Here is an 18,587-nt window from a genome sequence, read left to right as displayed (position 1 = left end):
GTGCTCTGCCTGCACCTGTTTGTGTACCTGTGTGTGTACCTGTGTGAGCTCCTGCGATGGATCACCTCTGTGTGCCCTGCCTGCATCTGTGTGCTCACCTGAGTGTCCTGCCCTCACCTGTGTGCCCGGTGTGTGCCCTGCCCGCTCCCCTCAGCGCTCACCCCCCTGCCCGGGGGTCACCCCCATGCGCTCCCGGGGCTCGGCGCCCCCCAAAGTGGGTGCGGGGCCGGCGCTGCGCCCCCCGCAGGCAGGGCCGGGCATTGCAGGGCATTGCAGGGCAGGGGGGCACTGCGCCCCCCCCGGCCAGGGCAGCGCTCCCCGCCCCCTCCAAGGTGACCCCCCCCGTGTCCCCGGGCGACCCCCCCGGCGCAGGGACCCGCGGGGGGCGAACGGAGCCCACCCGAGGCACGGACACGGCACGGACACCCCCACTGACCCCCCCCACAATGACCCTATATTGGCCCCTCCATACTGACGCCCCATACTGACCCCCCCCACAATGACCCCATACTGACCCCCCCCCACAATGACCCCATACTGATCCCCCCACACGGACCCACAATGACCCCCCCACCGACCCCCCCACATTGACCCACACGACCCTCCACTGACCCCCCCCACACCGACCCCCTGTCACGGACGTTTCCCCCGGCTCTGACCCCCGGGACCCCCCGGTACAGCCCCCCCCCCCCCCAACATCCCGGCCCCCACAGAGCCCCCCCGCCCCCCCGTGCCCCCCTTACCTGCCCTCCCCCTGTCCCGCGGGGGTCGCCTCGCCCTCGGGGGGCTCCGGGGGCGCTTCCATGGCGGGGGGGGTCCCGGGGGTCCCGCGGGTGCCGGGGGGGTCCGTGGGTGCCGCTGCCGCCGGGACCCGCTGCCGAGGGAGGGGGGACGGGGGGGCGGTGCCGCCCCCTGGGCTCCGCCCACCCCGCGGCGTTCGATACCGCACGGGGGAAACTGAGGCACGGGGCGGCGCGGGGTGCGCCCCACGCTCGGGGGGGGTCACGGAGGGGGGGTCACACAGGGGGGGGTCACGCACAGGGGGTCCCCCCGTGCCCCCTTCCGCCCTCCCCCGGCCCGCGGGGCGGGGGTCGCACTCGCAGCCCCCCGAGGGGCGCAGGGGGACACGCGTGGGAGCGCGACACGCGGGGGTCGCGGGGGCTCCTCGGGGGTGGCAGCCTGTGCCCCCCCGCCCCCCCGGGCCATTTGCAGCCGCGGCAGCTGCCGGGGATTAACGCGGCCCGGATTAGGGGGGATTTGGGGGGGGCGCGGGGCGGGGGAGGGGCGGGAAGGTAATGGGGGGGCGGCGCGGCTCCGCCCAGCGCTCCCAGTATGGACCAGTATGGACCAGTATAACCGAGCTGCCCCAGTGCGTGCCGGTACAGCGCGCTGCGCGCGGCGCTCCCCGTACACCCCAGTACACCCCAGTACATCCCAGTACACCCCAGTACACCCCAGTGCTCTCAGAGCGCCCAGCACCCTCAGGGTGTCCCAGTATGTCCCAGTACACACCAGTTCGCCGTGCTCCCAGTGCAGCCCGGTGTGCCCAGTGCTGCCAGCACACACCAGTGCCCCCAGTGCCCCCAGAGCCCCCAGTGCCCCAGTGCCCCGCGGCCCCCGCTGTCCCGCAGCCCCGCGGTGCCGGTGCGGTGTCGCCGCTCGGTGCCCCCGCCGGAGGTGACCCGCGGTGCCGGTGACCCCGGCACGGATTAGCGGCAAACTCCCGCTCAAGCCTCTTAGCGGGGGCCGCCCACGGCCACGGGGTCACGCGTGGGGGAAGGGCACCCCGGGGACCCCCGCGGCACCCAGGGCACCCCGGGGACCCCCGGGCACCCCAGGGCCCCCAAAGCCCTGCGCGCGGGGCGCAGGGACCCCACGGCGCCCTGGTGGCACCCGGGGACGCCCAGGGGACACTCGGCCCCCCCGGCCCCATCAGCCCCGGCCGGGACCCTCCCCACGCGGGGCAGGGGCACCCACGCCCCCCGCATGGGGCAGCGCGGGCAGGAACGCTTAAGGGACGCGGCGCCTTTAAGGGGCGCGGCCAGTGACACACCGCCCCCGGGGGCGGGGCCAAGGGAACGCGGGAAACGCCCAAAGGCGAGCGGGGACGGGGGGAGCGTGAGCATCCCCCAGTGACCCCCAGTGACTCCCCCCAGTGCGAACCAGGGCATCCCAGTGACCCCCAATGTCCCCCCCAGTGTCTCCTAGTCCCAGCCAGTGCATCCCAGTGACCCCCAGTGTCCTCCCAGTCGCATCCAGTCCATCCCAGTGCTACCCAGTCCCCAGCAGCCAATGGCAGTGCTGTCCAGTTCTCAGTCACACCCAGTCCATCCCAGTCCACCCCAGCCACACCCAGTGCATCCCAGTTCCCAGTCACACCCAGTGCATCCCAGTTCATCCCAGTCCACCCCAGCCACACCCAGTCCATCCCAGTTCATGCCAGTCCATCCCAGTTCCCAGTCACACCCAGCCCATCCCAGTCACACCCAGTCCATCCCAGTTCATGCCAGTCCATCCCAGTTCATGCCAGTCCATCCCAGTGCTGCCCAGTTCCCAGTTCCCAGCCCATCCCATCCCAGTTCCCAGTCCATCCCAGTCACACCCAGCCGTGGTTCCAGTGTTTATTGCCCATCCCAGTTCCCAGCCCATCCCATCCCAGTCCATCCCAGTTTCACCCAGCCCATCCCAGTCCATCCCAGTTCCCAGCCCATCCCATCCCAGTCCATCCCAGTCACACCCAGCCCATCCCAGTTCATGCCAGTCCATCCCAGTGCTGCCCCGTTCCCAGCCCACCCCATCCCATCCCAATTCCCAGTCCATCCCAGTCACACCCAGCCGCGGTTCCAGTGTTTATTGCCCATCCCAGTTCCCATCCCAGTCCATCCCAGTCCATCCCAGTCTCACCCAGCCGTGGTTCCAGTGTTTATTGCCCATCCCAGTCCATCCCAGTCACACCAGCCGCGGTTCCAGTGTTTATTGCCCATCCCAGTCCATCCCAGTCACACCAGCCGCGGTTCCAGTGTTTATTGCCCATCCCAGTTCCCATCCCAGTCCATCCCAGTCCATCCCAGTCACACCCAGCCGTGGTTCCAGTGTTTATTGCCCATCCCAGTCCATCCCAGTCACACCAGCCGCGGTTCCAGTGTTTATTGCCCATCCCAGTCCATCCCAGTCACACCAGCCGCGGTTCCAGTGTTTATTGCCCATCCCAGTCCATCCCAGTCCATCCCAGTCACACCAGCCGCGGTTCCAGTGTTTGTTTATTGCCCCTCGCCCCCTCAGCACTCGATGGAGTCCTCGAGCAGCTGCAGCAGCGGGGGCGCCGCTCGGGGGTCGCCGCCCGCCGCCTCCTCCAGGCTCTCCTCGCTCAGCTCCTCCAGGGCGGGCAGCGCCCCCGGCGCCCCCCGGAGCCCCCCGCCGGCCCCGGGGCTGCCGCCGCCCTCCGCGGGCCCGCCCGGCCCCTCCGCGGGGCTGGGGGCGCGGGGCTGGGGGGGCTGGGGGGGCCCGGGGCTGCCGGGGGGCGACCCCGCCGGGGACCCCGCCCCGGGCTCGCCCCCCGCGGGCCGCGCCGCCCCCACCGAGTTGGCCTGGGCTTTGGGGGGCGCGGGGGGCGCGGGGGGCGGCGGCGGCGGCGGCGGGGGCGGCGGCGGGGGCGGCACCTCGCCCACCTCGCTGTAGCCCTCGTTGGGGTAGTACAGCCGGGGGGGGCTCGGGGGGGACTTGCCGGCCTGCACCTGCGGGGGGGACACGGCGGTGTCAGGGGGGCGGCCCCGCACCCGACACCCCCGCGGGACCCCCCCATCCCCCGCGCGGGGACCCTCCATGGAGCCCCCCGGCACCGCGACCCCCATGGGCACCCCCAGTGCTCCAAACCCTGCCCAGACCGGGGACCCCCGTGGGACCCCCCCGGGCACCCCGAACACCCCAGCACAGGGACCCCCCCCAGCACAGGAACCCTCACTCACTGCCCCAGTCCCGACCACGGGACCCCCCCAGGACCCCCCAGTGTCTCCCCAGCGCCCGGGACCCCCCTGGGAGCCCCCATCACCCCGACTCCCCCCGGCAGGACCGGCACGGGACCCCCTCCCCATGGGACCCCCCCCTATCACCCCGACCCCCCCATGGGACCCTCCTGATGGGACCCCCGGGCACAGGGACCCCGCATCCCCCTTTTGGGGGGGCTCAGTGCAGGGTGACCCTTCCCCCCCCCCCCAGCAGTTTTTGGGGGTCCCCTCCCTCGCCCCCCACTCACCGGCTGGAACCACCTCAGGCTCTGTGGGGGGGGAACGGGGGGGTCAGCTGGGAAACTGAGGCACGGGGGGTCTCCCTCCTTCCCGCAGCCCCTTCAGCCCCCCCAGGCCTGGGAACCGCCTTCCTACGGCCCCCCAAACCGGCAGAGCCGCCCCCAGACCCAGGAGCCCCCCTTCCTTCCCAGCCCCCCAAAACAGGACCCCCTTCTCCCCCCCGGAGGGTCCCCGATCCGCAGCGCCCCCCTTGACCCAGGGACCCCTCCCCGACTCCAGACCCGGGGGGGCGATCAGGGTGCGGGAGCTTTGGGGGCGCTCTGGAGCGGTTTGGGGGTGCGGGGGAGACTGGGGAAGCTTTGGAGGGTTTGGGGGGGCTCTGGGGGCAGGCCGGGGGGTGCAGGAGGGTCTCGGGGGGGCTCTGGGGGAGCGGGGGGCAGGCCGGGGGCTGCAGGAGGGTCTCGGGGGGCTCGGTGGGCTCATGGGCAGGCCGGGGGGTGCAGGAGGGTCTCGGGGCTGCAGGAGGGTCTCGGGGGGGCAGGCGGGTGCCCGGGGGCTGGGGGGCCCCTACCACGTTGGGGTGCTTCTCGATGGCGAGCGCCGCCCGGTCCGCCGTGCGCTGCCGCCGCCGCCGCCGCCGCCGCGCCCGCAGCGCCAGCAGCGCCAGCAGCGCCAGCGCCGCCAGCAGCAGCAGCGCCCCCGCCGCCGCCAGCAGCGCCCCCGCGGGCACCGCCCGGCCCGCCGCCGCCTCCGCCGGGTCCCGGGGCGCTGCCACACGGGGGGGCGGCAGGGACAGGGACAGACACGGGGGGACAGACACGGGGGGACAGACACGGGGGGCGGCAGAGATAGGAATAGTAACCAGGGGACAGTAACGGGGGGACAGACACGGGGGGACAAACAGGGGGGCGGCAGAGACAGGGACAGTAACCGGGGGACAGTAACGGGGGGACAGACACGGGGGGACAGACACGGGGGGCGGCAGAGACAGGGACAGTAACCGGGGGACAGTAACGGGGGGACAGACACGGGGGGACAAACAGGGGGGCGGCAGAGACAGGGACAGTAACCGGGGGACAGTAACGGGGGGACAGACACGGGGGGACAGACACGGGGGGCGGCAGAGACAGGGACAGTAACCGGGGGACAGTAACCGGGGGACAGTAACGGGGGGACAGACACGGGGGGACAAACAGGGGGGCGGCAGAGACAGGGACAGACACGGGGACAGACACGGGGGGACAGACACGGGGGGAGTCAGAGACAGGGACAGTAACGGGGGGACAGCAATGGGGGGGACAGACACGGGGGGACAGTAACGGGGGGACATGTGAGAAACGGGGGGGACAAACCCTGGCACAGCCCGGGGGGCTCCGAGGGGTCCCGGGAGGTGCGGGGAGCAGGGGACACATCCCATCCCAGGGGGCTCCGAGGGGAGGGGGGACACATCCCATCCTGGGGGGGGGGACCCCACGGGGACGGCCTGGGGACTCTGTCACTGTGGGGAGCTTGGGGAAAATCCATCCCGGGGGGGACACAGGGCTGGCTCTGGGTGACCCCATCCACAGAGGGATGCAGTGCTGGGGGGCTCCTATTCACTGGGCAGGGCTCTGGGGTGACCCCATAACCGTGGGCAGGGGGTCTCTGGGGGGTGCCCAGCGCTGTGGGGCAGGAGAGTCCCCATAAAGGGTCCCTAGGGGGGTCTCCCAGTGCCACGGGGCAGGGGGTCCCTGTAAAGGGTCCCTGGAGGGTGTCTCAGTGTCCCGGTGCTGTGGGGATGGGGACGGTCACAGAGGGTCGCTTAGGGGCTTTCTGGGGGCTCCCCCTCCTCCGTACCTGCCTGCCCCGGCCACAGCACCTCCAGCTCCACCGTCGTGTTTGTGGTCTCGCCCGATTCCTCGTCCCGTGCCAGCACCTGAGGGGAAGGGGCAGGGAGGGGACGTGGTGAGGACAGGGGGGTGCGCAGGGACACGGCTGTGGCACGGGAGGGCACATGGAGGTGCCCCCAAGCCTCACAAGGGCACATGGAGGTGCCCCCAAGCCTCAGTGTCCCCTCTGTCCCACCCCGTGTCCCCTCTCTGGTGCCACCAGCCCTTGGTGCCCTCTGACACCCACAGCCTCCAGCCCCACCATGCCCACCCAGTGCCCCCAGGCCCCGCTGCCCCCCATTCCCTGCTGCCCCCTCACCTGCAGGCTGTAGCTCTGCCCGGGCTGCAGCTGATCCGCCTGGGCCACCAGGAGCCCGTTGGGCATCACCTGGAACAGCTGCTGGCTCTGGTTGGCGCCGTGGCTCAGGGTGTAGCGCACCTGGGGATTCACCCCCTGCGGGACGGGGGGGTCAGCTCTACCTGCATCCCCCAGGGCAGGCACCTGATCGCTGCCCACACCTGTACCTGTGATCCCTACAGCATCCCTGCCTGTGATCCCTGTGACCCGCACCTGTGATCCCTGTGACCCGTACCTGTGATCCCTGTGACCTGTACCTGTGATCTCTCCCTGTGATCCCTCCCTGTGCTCCTTACCTGTGACCCCTACCTGTGACCCCTACCTGTGATCCCTACCTGTGCTCCTTACCTGTGACCCCTGCCTGTGACCCCTACCTGCATCCCTACCTGTGACCCCTACCTGTGCCCCCTACCTGTGACCCCTGCCTGTGATCCCTACAGCATCCTTACCTGTGACCCCTACCTGTGACCCCTACCTGTGACCCCTACCTGTGCTCCTTACCTGTGACCCCTACCTGTGACCCCTGCCTGTGATCCCTGCCTGTGACCCCTACCTGTGACCCCTACCTGTGACCCCTACCTGTGACCCCTGCCTGTGACCCCTACAGCATCCTTACCTGTGATCCCTGCCTGTGACCCCTACCTGTGACCCCTGCCTGTGACCCCTGCCTGTGACCCCTGCCTGTGACCCCTACCTGTGACCCCTACCTGTGATCCCTGCCTGTGACCCCTACCTGTGCCCCCTACCTGTGACCCCTGCCTGTGACCCCTACAGCATCCCTACCTGTGATCCCTACCTGTGCTCCTTACCTGTGACCCCTACCTGTGACCCCTACCTGTGATCCCTGCCTGTGACCCCTGCCTGTGACCTCTACCTGCATCCTTACCTGTGACCCCTGCCTGTGATCCCACCTGCATCCATCCCTGCCTTCCTCCCTACCTGCACCATTCCCTGCACCCCGCCCGCCCCTACCTGCATCCCCTGCTCCCGCCCTGTCGGCAGCCCCACCTGCCCGTCCCTACCTGCATCCCCTGCTCCCGCCCTGTCGGCAGCCCCACCTGCCCGCCCCTACCTGCATCCCCTGCTCCCGCCCTGTCCGCAGCCCCACCTGCCCGCCCCTACCTGCATCCCCTGCTCCCGCCCTGTCGGCAGCCCCACCTGCCCGCCCCTACCTGCGCCCCCCGCTCCCGCCCTGTCGGCAGCCCCACCTGCCCGTCCCTACCTGCGCCCCCCGCTCCCGCCCTGTCGGCAGCCCCACCTGCCCGCCCCTACCTGCATCCCCTGCTCCCGCCCTGTCCGCAGCCCCACCTGCCCGCCCCTACCTGCGCCCCCCGCTCCCCCCCCGCCTCCAGCGCCCCAGCCCGCGCCCTGTCCCGCTCACCTCGGGGAAGTCGGGGTCGTGGGCGCTCAGGGCGAGCGCCTGCCCGCCGAAGGTGAGCAGCAGCGCGGCGCGGCGCGGGGCCGCGGGCACGAACGCGCGGTACCGGGCGCGGGGGAAGCGCGGCGGGTGCCGGTTCGGGGCCAGCACCCGCACCAGGGCCCGCGCCACCGCGTACTTGGAGGGGTCGTTCACCTGCGACGCCTGGGGGGCACGCGGGGCGGGGAGGGACACGGGGGACACCCGGGTGTCGCCCACCGCCACCCGCTGCCCGCACCCACGGGGGCTGCCCGGAGCACCCCGCGCAGCTCCCGCCATCCCAGGGACCCCCTCCCATGGGGACCCCCAGCCCGGGCCTCCCCATCTCCCTGGAGAGCCCCCCCATCTCCCTGGGGACCCCCAGATGCCTGCAGAGCCCCCAGCCCGGCCCTCCCATCTCCCTGGAGAGCCCCCCCATCTCCCCGGGGACCCCCCCCCGTCCCAGCCCCCCCATCTCCCCGGGTACTCCCGTCCCAGCCCCCCCTCCCAGCCCCCCCTCCCAGCCCCCGTGTCCCCCGTGACGCCCCCCGCCCACCATGACGCTGAGGCAGATCTCGGGGGTCTGCCGGCTGCTCTCCACCGCCCGCAGCAGCGTGATGGCCCCGGTGACGTTGTCGATGTGGAACCTGCTGCTCTCCTGGCCTGGGGGGGCGCGGACATGGGGACCCCCGAGACCCCCCCACCCCCCCGGACCCCCCCCCCCGCCTCCTGCCCCGGGGCACTGTGGGAAACTCCCCTGGGGCAGCCCTGATGTCCCCCCCATCCATTCCTGGGCCACCATGGCGAGCGGACCCCCTTGTTTTGAGTTGGGGGACGCACACGGGGAGGGCGTTATTAACCCTTTGAACCCCGGCGTGGAGGAGGTTTAACCCCTCTGGTGCTGGAGCACCCTTGGGTGCCCCGGGGGCTGACCTCACCCCCCCCCCCCCCCGCGGCAGAGGGGGGATTAGGGCCCCCCCAGCTCAATCCCTTTATTCAATTTGCCCCGATGGATCTGGCAATTGGATTGTGCTGGCCTGGACCCCCCGGCACGGGGACCCCTGGCAGAGACACCCCCCAGTGTGGGGACACCCCTCACCACAGACCCCCCCACTGCATGGGGACCCCGGCAGTGCCAGGGACCGGGGGGCACAGGGCGGCCCTGGGACCCTCCCCGGGCACCATGGCCCCTCTGGTTCCCATGTCCCCACCCACCGCACACCCCTGTCCCTGTGTTCCTGCCCACGCGTCCGTGGCCTACCCGTGTCCCCGTGTCCCGGTGTGCCCTACCTGCCAGCAGGGAGTAGGTGATGGCCGCCCGCAGCCCCCTGTCCCCGTCCTCGGCATAGACGGCGCCGGGGCTGAAGCTCAGGGGTCCGCCCTGGGCACGAGGAGGGGACAGGGGGTGTCGGGCTGAGCCCTGCATGTCCCCTCACCCTGCCCCGTCCCCGCCGTGTCCCCGGGCCCGTGTCGCACCTGCAGCTGTCCCTCGGTGACGTTGGCCGTGTACACGGGGCTGGTGCAGACCGGGGGCCCGTGGGGGGCGCGGGGGGTGCAGGGCAGGAACTGGGGGTACTGGTCATCCCCGTCCAGCACGTTGACCCGCACCCGCGCCGAGGCGTTGAACCGCTCCCGGGTGTTCATCTCCTGCGGGAGAAACGGGGCCGGGCCCCCAAAACCTGCTGGGGGCACACGGGGGCACGGGGACCCCCAGGGCACAGGGAGAAACGGGGCGCGGGCCCCAAAACCTGCTGGGGGCACACGGGGGCACGGGACCCCCACGACATGGGGACCCCATGGCACAGGGACCCTCGTGGGACAGGAACCCCACGGCACAGGACCCCACAGTCACAGGGACACCCGGGGGTCCGGGAGCCCTCAGGGAATGGGGACCCCACTGCATGGTGACCCCACGGTCACAGGGACACTGCAGGTACAGGGACCGTCATGGCACAGGGACCCCCACGGGACAGGGACCCCCGTGTAAAGGGGACCTGGAGGGACAGGAGCCCCCAGGTACAGAGACCCTCAGGGCGTGGGGACACACAGGGACCCCCACGGGACAGGGACCCCCGTGTAAAGGGGACCTGGAGGGACAGGAGCCCCCAGGTACAGAGACCCTCAGGGCGTGGGGACACACAGGGACCCCCACGGGACAGGGACCCCCGTGTAAAGGGGACCTGGAGGGACAGGAGCCCCCGGCCCCAGGCAGGAATGGGCGTCCCTGCGGGTCCCTGCGGGACCATGGGTGCAGGGGGGGGGCCGGGAGGGGGCGGGGCGCCGGCGGGGGGAGGGGGCGCAGGTGGCCCATTAAGGAAATGAGGGGGATTGAGGGCAGGTGACGGGATCACGTCACCCCCAATTAGCGGGGCGGGCGGGGACGGGCGGCGGGCGTGGGGGGGCGGCCAGGCCGGGGGGTCCCCCCTGTGCAGCCCCCCCGCGGCGGGGCCGTGACCCCGAGAGGGGCGGGGGGCGCGGGGACCCCAGACCCGCGGGCGGGGTGGGCAGGGGTCCCACAGGAGGGGTCTCATATCAGGGTCCCGCACCGGGGCCCAACAGCGGGGGCTCGCAGAGGGGGCCCCGTGTCCGAGCGCCCCGGGGGAGGGTCCCACGGCCGTGGGCAGGGGCGGGGGCCCGCGGGGGGCTCACCACGGCGGTCACGACCACCTCGAGGTGCCGCCGGCTCTCGAAGTCGAGGGCCCTGGCCAGCACCACGCGGCCGCTGTTCGGGAGGTCGATGCGGAAGAAGCGGGCGTCGGGCTGGGGGGGGTCGGTCAGGCCGGCAGATGGCCCCGGCCCCCCCGCGCCCCCCGCCCCCGCCCCGGCTCACCGAGGCCGGCTCGATGACGTACATGAGCGTGTCCCCGTCCGCGTCCTCGGCCTGGGCGTTGAACACCACCGAGTGCACCGGAGCCAGCTGCCCGAGGGGGTCACCGAGGGGCCGGCACGCCCCGGGGCCGCCGGCGCCACCAGCGCCCCCCGCACCAGTGCCCGCACCCCTAAGCACCCCCTATGGTCCCCAAGCGCACCCGGGAGTCCCAAACACACCCCGCACCCCCAAACACCCTTGAGCTGCCTCGCAGGGGTCACCGGGGGTCCCCCAACACCCCCAGAACCCGCAGACACACCCGATATCCCCGTTCCTGCTTTTGGTGTCCCCATCCCTCCTGGGCACCCACCTGGCACGAACCGTCCCTGTGCCCGTGCCCATCACTGTGCCCATGACCCCGACCGTCCCTGTCCCCATCCCTGTCCCCGTCCCCAGTCCAAGCACACAGCCATCCCGCTCCCCGTCCCGGTGCCCATCCCTGTCCATGCCCCAGCCATCCCGCTCCCTGTCCCTGTCCCCATCCCTGTCCCCGTCTCCAGTCCATGCACACAGCCATCCCGCTCCCTGTCCCTGTCCCCATCCCTGTCCCCGTCCCCAGTCCATGCACACAGCCATCCCGCTCCCTGTCCCCATCCCTGTCCCCATCCCAGTCCATGCACACAGCCATCCCGCTCCCCGTCCCCATCCCTGTCCCCGTCCCCAGTCCAAGCACACAGCCATCCCGCTCCCCGTCCCGGTGCCCATCCCTGTCCATGCCCCAGCCATCCCGCTCCCCGTCCCCATCCCTGTCCCCGTCTCCAGTCCATGCACACAGCCATCCCGCTCCCCGTCCCTGTCCCCATCCCTGTCCCCGTCCCCAGTCCAAGCACACAGACATCCCGCTCCCCGTCCCGGTGCCCATCCCTGCCCCAGCACCGTGACCATGCACAGGACGTGTCCCCACCCCCCGTCCCCAGCACGTGGCCCTGTCACCTCGCTGACGTTGTGGGTGAGCACTGCGGCCCCTTGGAAGTGGGGCCGGTTGTCGTTCTCGTTGAGGACCTGGACAATGATCCGGAACTCGACCTGGGGAGGGACACAGGCGGTGACCGGGGTGGGACAGGGACACCGGCGGTGACCAGGGTGGCACGGGGCCCCCAGAGCCCCCCGGGGTCCCCACCGCATGTGGCCCTACCGGGGAGGAGCCGTCCTCGGCACACGTCAGGGCCACCATCAGCACCGGGGACTCCAGCTCCTGTGGGGACAGGGGGTGACAGGGGTGACAGGGGTGACAGGGGGTGCCCCACGGGGACATGCTGGGTCCCCAGCCAAACAGGAGGGTCCCATGGGGTGGGGCAGGAGGGTCTGGGAGAGAGGGGCTGGGGGATGGACACAGCGCAGAGGGAGCTTGAAGGAATGGACACGGGATGGACACGGGATCAACATGGGATGGACATGGGAGTGTGGGATGGACACGAGATGGACACAGGAGGAGTAGGGGATGGACACGGGATGGACATGGGATGGATACGGGATGGGCACGGGATGGGCACAGGATGGACATGGGATGGATACGGGATGGGCATGGGATGGGCACGGGATGGGCACAGGATGGACATGGGATGGATACGGGATGGGCACAGGATGGACATGGGATGGATACGGGATGGGCACGGGATGGGCACAGGAGTATGGGGTGGACACAGGATGGGCAGAAGAAGGAGGATGAATGGAACATGGACAGATGATGGCAGGCCCCAGGATAGATGGACTATGGATGACAGACACAGGATGGGCACAGGTGGGTGAGGGATGGAGGGATGGGCACAAGATGGGCACAGGATGAATGGAGGATGGACACGGAAGGATGAGGGATGGAGGGATGGACACAAGGTGGACAGGGAAGGATGCAGGACGGACAGATGGACACAGGATGAATGGAGAATGGACACAGAAGGATGCAGGATGGACAGATGGACAGAAGATGGGCATAGGATGAATGGAGGATGGACACAGAAGGATGCAGGATGGACAGATGGACACAGGATGGACGCGGAAGGATGAGGGATGGAGGGATGGATGGTGGAGGTAGATGGACACGGGTGGGTGGAGGATGGCCACAGGGCGGATGGGGGTGCATTCAGGACGGACGGCGGACACAGGATGGATGCAGGACGGACACAGACACCAGACGGACACGGGACAGGCCCGGGGTGTCCCCGCGGCGTCACCTCGCGGTCCAGCGCCCGCCCTGCCGACACGTTGAGGCGCACACTGCGCCCGTCCAGGTAGAACCAGGCGGCGTCGGCGCCCACCAGGCAGAGCTGGAGGCCGGGGCCGCCCCCCGCGCCCCCCGCGTCCCCCGGCGGCGGCAGCCGCGCCACCAGGCTGCCGTGCGCGCTGTTCTCCGCGATCTCCGTGAACAGGTTCCCGAAGCCGCTGCAGCCGTCGCCCCGGGCTGCCGGGGGGCACACGCGTGTCCGGGGGTGACACACACATGGGGGTCCCCGTGTCCCACTCCCGGCCCCTCTCCAGTCCTGCTGACCCCCCCGGGGTCCCTCGTGTCCCCCCCCAGGGTCCCCGTATCCCCGGCACTGCCACCGCCCCCCTCGGTCCCCCCCGTGTCCCCCGCAGCCAAGCCCCGCTCGCTGCACCCCCCGGCGTGGTCGCTCGTGTGTCCCCAGGGTCCCCACCCCGAGTCGCGGTCCCCAGAACGGTGGGCCACCAACGCCAGTGTCCTGCGCTCGGGTGACACCTTTGGGTCCCCCCCAGGTCCCTGTGTCCCCGTGCCCGGGGTTCCACCTCTCGCGGCTGCCCCTCCCAGGGTCCCCCCGGGTCCCTCCCAGCCGCGGTGTCCCCTCAGTGTCCCCAGGAGCTCACCTGTGGCCAGGTGCAGCGCCAGGCAGGCGGCCAGGAGCGCCGGGCAGGACGCGGCCGCCATGGGGACACGGGGACCTCGGGGGGCGCCTGCGGCGGGGGAGGCACGAGCGGGGCTGCCACCCCCGGTCCGGACAGCCCCGGGACAGCGCGGACACCGCCCCGGCTCCCCTTCCCCGGGCCCCTGTGCCCGCGTCCCCATCCCTGTCCCCCTGCCCTCTCCCAGCGCTGTCACCGCTCCGGGCTCCCCTTCCCCTCAATGCCCGGCTGTCCCTGCCCGTGTCACCCAGCCGGGCCGCCGTCCCCTTCCCCAGACCCCAGGGCGGTGTCCCTGTCCCCAGCGTGTCCCCAGGGTGTCCCTGTCCCCCCCGAGGGTCTCACCGGCAGGTGCCAGCCCGGCATCTCAACCTGTGTCCCCCCCCTCCCCGTGTCCCCTCCGTGTCCCCGGGACCGACCCCACTGATGCCGCCCCCCCCCCCGCGCTGTGCGGGTCCCCAGCCCGGGGTCTGCAGGGGGGTCTGCAGGGGGGTCTGCAGGGGGACACTGCCCGCGCTCGGCAATGGCAGCCAAATGGCGCGCGCCCCCCCCCCCCCCCCCCCCAGTTAGCGGCAGGTAATTAATTAGGGCGGGGAAGGGGGGCGCTCCCCGTCTGCCACCCCCGGCCCGCGGTGCGGGGTCCCCGTTCTGCTCCCCGGGACCCCCTCCCCGCTGGGGGCACAGGAGGGGCCGGGGGTCGGGGCGCTCCCGTTCCCACCGTGCGCTCCCCGGTGTCACCCGTCCGTGTCCGGGCCCCCCCCCCCCAGCCCGGGACCCCCTCCCCGGGCTCTCGGCCCCCCCAGTGCCCTCCCCCGGCCCCCGCCCCCCCGTACCTGCCCGGCGCCGCCGCCCCCGGCGCTGCTGCCCCGGCCCGGCGGCACGGGGGGGGCGGGGGCGGCACCGGGCGGGGCCGCGCCGGGGGCGGGGCTGACCCGGGACTGCGGGGCTGACCCGGGACTGCGGCCTGGGCCCGACCGGCGGGGTCTGCACCGCCTGGGCACCGCCTGTATCACCTGGGCACCGCCTGGGCAGCACCTGTATCACCTGGGCAGCACCTGGGCACCGCCTGTATCACCTGGGCACCGCCTGGGCAGCACCTGTATCGCCTGGGCAGCACCTGGGCACCGCCTGTATCACCTGGGCACTGCCTGGGCACCGCCTGTATCACCTGGGCACCGCCTGGGCAGCACCTGTATCGCCTGGGCACCGCCTGGGCAGCACCTGTATCACCTGGGCACCGCCTGGGCACCGCCTGTATCGCCTGGGCACCGCCTGGGCAGCACCTGTATCACCTGGGCAGCACCTGGGCACCGCCTGTATCACCTGGGCACCGCCTGGGCAGCACCTGTATCGCCCGGGCACTGCCTGGGCAGCACCTGTATTGCCTGGGCAGCACCTGGGCACCGCCTGCATCACCTGGGCACTGCCTGGGCAGCACCTGTATCGCCTGGGCAGCACCTGGGCACCGCCTGTATCACCTGGGCACCGCCTGGGCACCGCCTGTATCACCTGGGCACCGCCTGGGCAGCACCTGTATCGCCTGGGCACTGCCTGGGCATCACCTGGGCAGCACCTGAGTCGCTTGGGCATCGCCTCCATCTCCTGGGCATCACCTGTATTGCCTGGGCATCACCTGCACCATCTGGGCACCACCTGGGCAGTACCTGTCCTTCCTGAGCATTGCCTGCACCACCTGCTCAGCCTGGGCACCACCTGGGCATCACGTGCACCACCTGAACATCACGTCTCTCTCCTGGGCATCCCCTGCAATGCCTGGGCATCACCTGCAGCACCTGCCCAGCTTAGGGCACCCCCTGGGCATCACCTGTCCTGCCCTCAGCCCTCGCTGCCCTGAGCCGCACCTGCCCCACCTGCCGTGCCCAGGGATCACCTGTGTGCCCCATCCCTGCCTTCACTGCCTCATTCAGGACATGCCACCTGTCTGTGCTGCCAGAGCAGCCCCTGGCACCTGCCTGCTGTCACCACTCCTGCCTCCTGCCCGAGGGCTCTGCCTGGGGCTTCCCCTGTACACCTGGAACATCCCCTGCACACCTGGGACATTCCCTGCACACCTGGAACATCCCCTACACACCTGGGACATCCCCTGCACAGCTGGGACATTCCCTGCACACCTGGAACATCCCCTGCACACCTGGAACATTCCTTGTACACCTGGGACATTCCCTGCACACCTGGGACATCCCCTGCACACCTGGAACATGCCTTGTACACCTGGGACATTCCCTGCACACCTGGGCCATTCCCTGCCCACAGTACCTGCCCTGCCTGCCCTGCTGGGCTGTGCATGACCTGCCCGTGCTGTCTGCACAGGTGTGGGCCCAGGGAGGGGCGTGACCCCCTGTGCACACCTGGGAGGGGCGTGACCCCGTTGCACACCTGTGAGGGCTGTCACTCCCTGTGCACACCTGTGAGGGGCGTGACCCCGTTGCACACCTGTGAGGGCTGTCACTCCCTGTGCACACCTGTGAGGGGCGTGACCCCCCTGCACACCTGAGGCCCCCGGCCGGCGGGGGTGTGGCCCCGCTGGCACACTCGTGTCCCGCTGAGCCAGCGCCATAATCCGCTTTGGGGACAAAGAGGATGAGCTGGGGGAGGGGGAAATGACACGGGGGCCACCAAGGGGGGGGAGCGCGGTGTGAAAATGAGGTGAGAGTGCGCGTGCAGGTGTGTGTGTGACACCTGTGTGTGCGTGCAGGTGAGTGAGACACCTGTGTGTGTGACACTTGTGTGTGTGTGACATGGGTGTGAGTGACACCTGTGTGTGTGATACCTGTGTGTGTGTGTGTGTGTGTGCGTGTGAGACGGCTGTGTGTATGTGCAGGTATGTGAGTGACACCTGTGTGTGTGTGCAGGTGTGTGTGTGCCACAGGTGTGTGTGCACACGTGTGTGAGCCAGCTCTGTGTGTGTGTGCACAGGTGTGTGAGCCAGCTCTGTGTGTGTGTGTGTGTGTGTGTGTGTGACACAGGCGTGTGTGTGCGCACAGGTGTGTGAGCCAGCTCTGTGTGTGTGTGTGTGTGTGTGTGTGTGTGTGTGACACAGGCATGTGTGTGTGTGCACAGGTGTGTGAGCCACCTCTGTGTGTGTGTGTGTGTGTGTGTGTGTGTGTGTGCCACAGGTGTGTGTGTGTGCACAGGTGTGTGAGCCACCTCTGTGTGTGTGTGTGTGTGTGTGTGTGTGTGTGTGTGTGTGACACAGGCATGTGTGTGTGCACAGGTGTGTGAGCCAGCTCTGTGTGTGTGTGTGTGTGTGTGTGTGTGACACAGGCGTGTGTGTGCGCACAGGTGTGTGAGCCACCTCTGTGTGTGTGTGTGTGTGTGTGTGTGTGTGTGTGTGTGTGTGCACAGGTGTGTGAGCCAGCTGTGTGTGTGTGTGTGTGTGTGTGTGTGACACAGGCGTGTGTGTGCGCACAGGTGTGTGAGCCAGCTCTGTGTGTGTGTGTGTGTGTGTGTGTGTGTGTGACACAGGCGTGTGTGTGTGCACAGGTGTGTGAGCCACCTCTGTGTGTGTGTGTGTGTGTGTGTGTGTGTGACACAGGCGTGTGTGTGTGTGCACAGGTGTGTGAGCCACCTCTGTGTGTGTGTGTGTGTGTGTGTGTGTGTGTGTGTGTGTGTGCCACAGGTGTGTGTGTGTGCACAGGTGTGTGAGCCAGCTCTGTGTGTGTGTGTGTGTGTGTGTGTGTGTGTGTGTGTGACACAGGCGTGTGTGTGTGCACAGGTGTGTGAGCCACCTCTGTGTGTGTGTGTGTGTGTGTGTGTGTGTGTGACACAGGCATGTGTGTGTGTGCACAGGTGTGTGAGCCAGCTCTGTGTGTGTGTGTGTGTGTGTGTGTGTGTGTGACACAGGCATGTGTGTGTGTGCACAGGTGTGTGAGCCACCTCTGTGTGTGTGTGTGTGTGTGTGTGTGTGTGACACAGGCGTGTGTGTGTGCACAGGTGTGTGAGCCAGCTGTGTGTGTGTGTGTGTGTGTGTGTGTGTGTGTGTGACACAGGCGTGTGTGTGTGCACAGGTGTGTGAGCCAGCTCTGTGTGTGTGTGTGTGTGTGTGTGTGTGTGTGTGTGTGACACAGGCATGTGTGTGTGCACAGGTGTGTGAGCCAGCTGTGTGTGTGTGTGTGTGTGCAGGTGTGTGTGTGTGTGTGTGTGTGTGACACAGGCGTGTGTGTGCGCACAGGTGTGTGAGCCAGCTCTGTGTGTGTGTGTGTGTGTGTGCGTGTGAGACGGCTGTGTGTATGTGCAGGTATGTGAGTGACACCTGTGTGTGTGTGCAGGTGTGTGTGTGCCACAGGTGTGTGTGCACACGTGTGTGAGCCAGCTCTGTGTGTGTGTGCACAGGTGTGTGAGCCAGCTCTGTGTGTGTGTGTGTGTGTGTGTGTGTGACACAGGCGTGTGTGTGCGCACAGGTGTGTGAGCCAGCTCTGTGTGTGTGTGTGTGTGTGTGTGTGTGTGTGTGACACAGGCATGTGTGTGTGTGCACAGGTGTGTGAGCCACCTCTGTGTGTGTGTGTGTGTGTGTGTGTGTGTGTGTGCCACAGGTGTGTGTGTGTGCACAGGTGTGTGAGCCACCTCTGTGTGTGTGTGTGTGTGTGTGTGTGTGTGTGTGTGTGTGACACAGGCATGTGTGTGTGCACAGGTGTGTGAGCCAGCTCTGTGTGTGTGTGTGTGTGTGTGTGTGTGTGACACAGGCGTGTGTGTGCGCACAGGTGTGTGAGCCACCTCTGTGTGTGTGTGTGTGTGTGTGTGTGTGTGTGTGTGTGCACAGGTGTGTGAGCCAGCTGTGTGTGTGTGTGTGTGTGTGTGTGTGACACAGGCGTGTGTGTGCGCACAGGTGTGTGAGCCAGCTCTGTGTGTGTGTGTGTGTGTGTGTGTGTGACACAGGCGTGTGTGTGTGCACAGGTGTGTGAGCCACCTCTGTGTGTGTGTGTGTGTGTGTGTGTGTGTGACACAGGCGTGTGTGTGTGTGCACAGGTGTGTGAGCCAC

The sequence above is a fragment of the Ammospiza nelsoni genome, chromosome 5, assembly GCF_027579445.1.
Source record: "Ammospiza nelsoni isolate bAmmNel1 chromosome 5, bAmmNel1.pri, whole genome shotgun sequence".
Lineage (NCBI taxonomy): Eukaryota > Metazoa > Chordata > Aves > Passeriformes > Passerellidae > Ammospiza > Ammospiza nelsoni.
The sequence above is the reverse complement of the archived record's forward strand: the minus strand, read 5'-3'. Positions refer to the sequence as shown.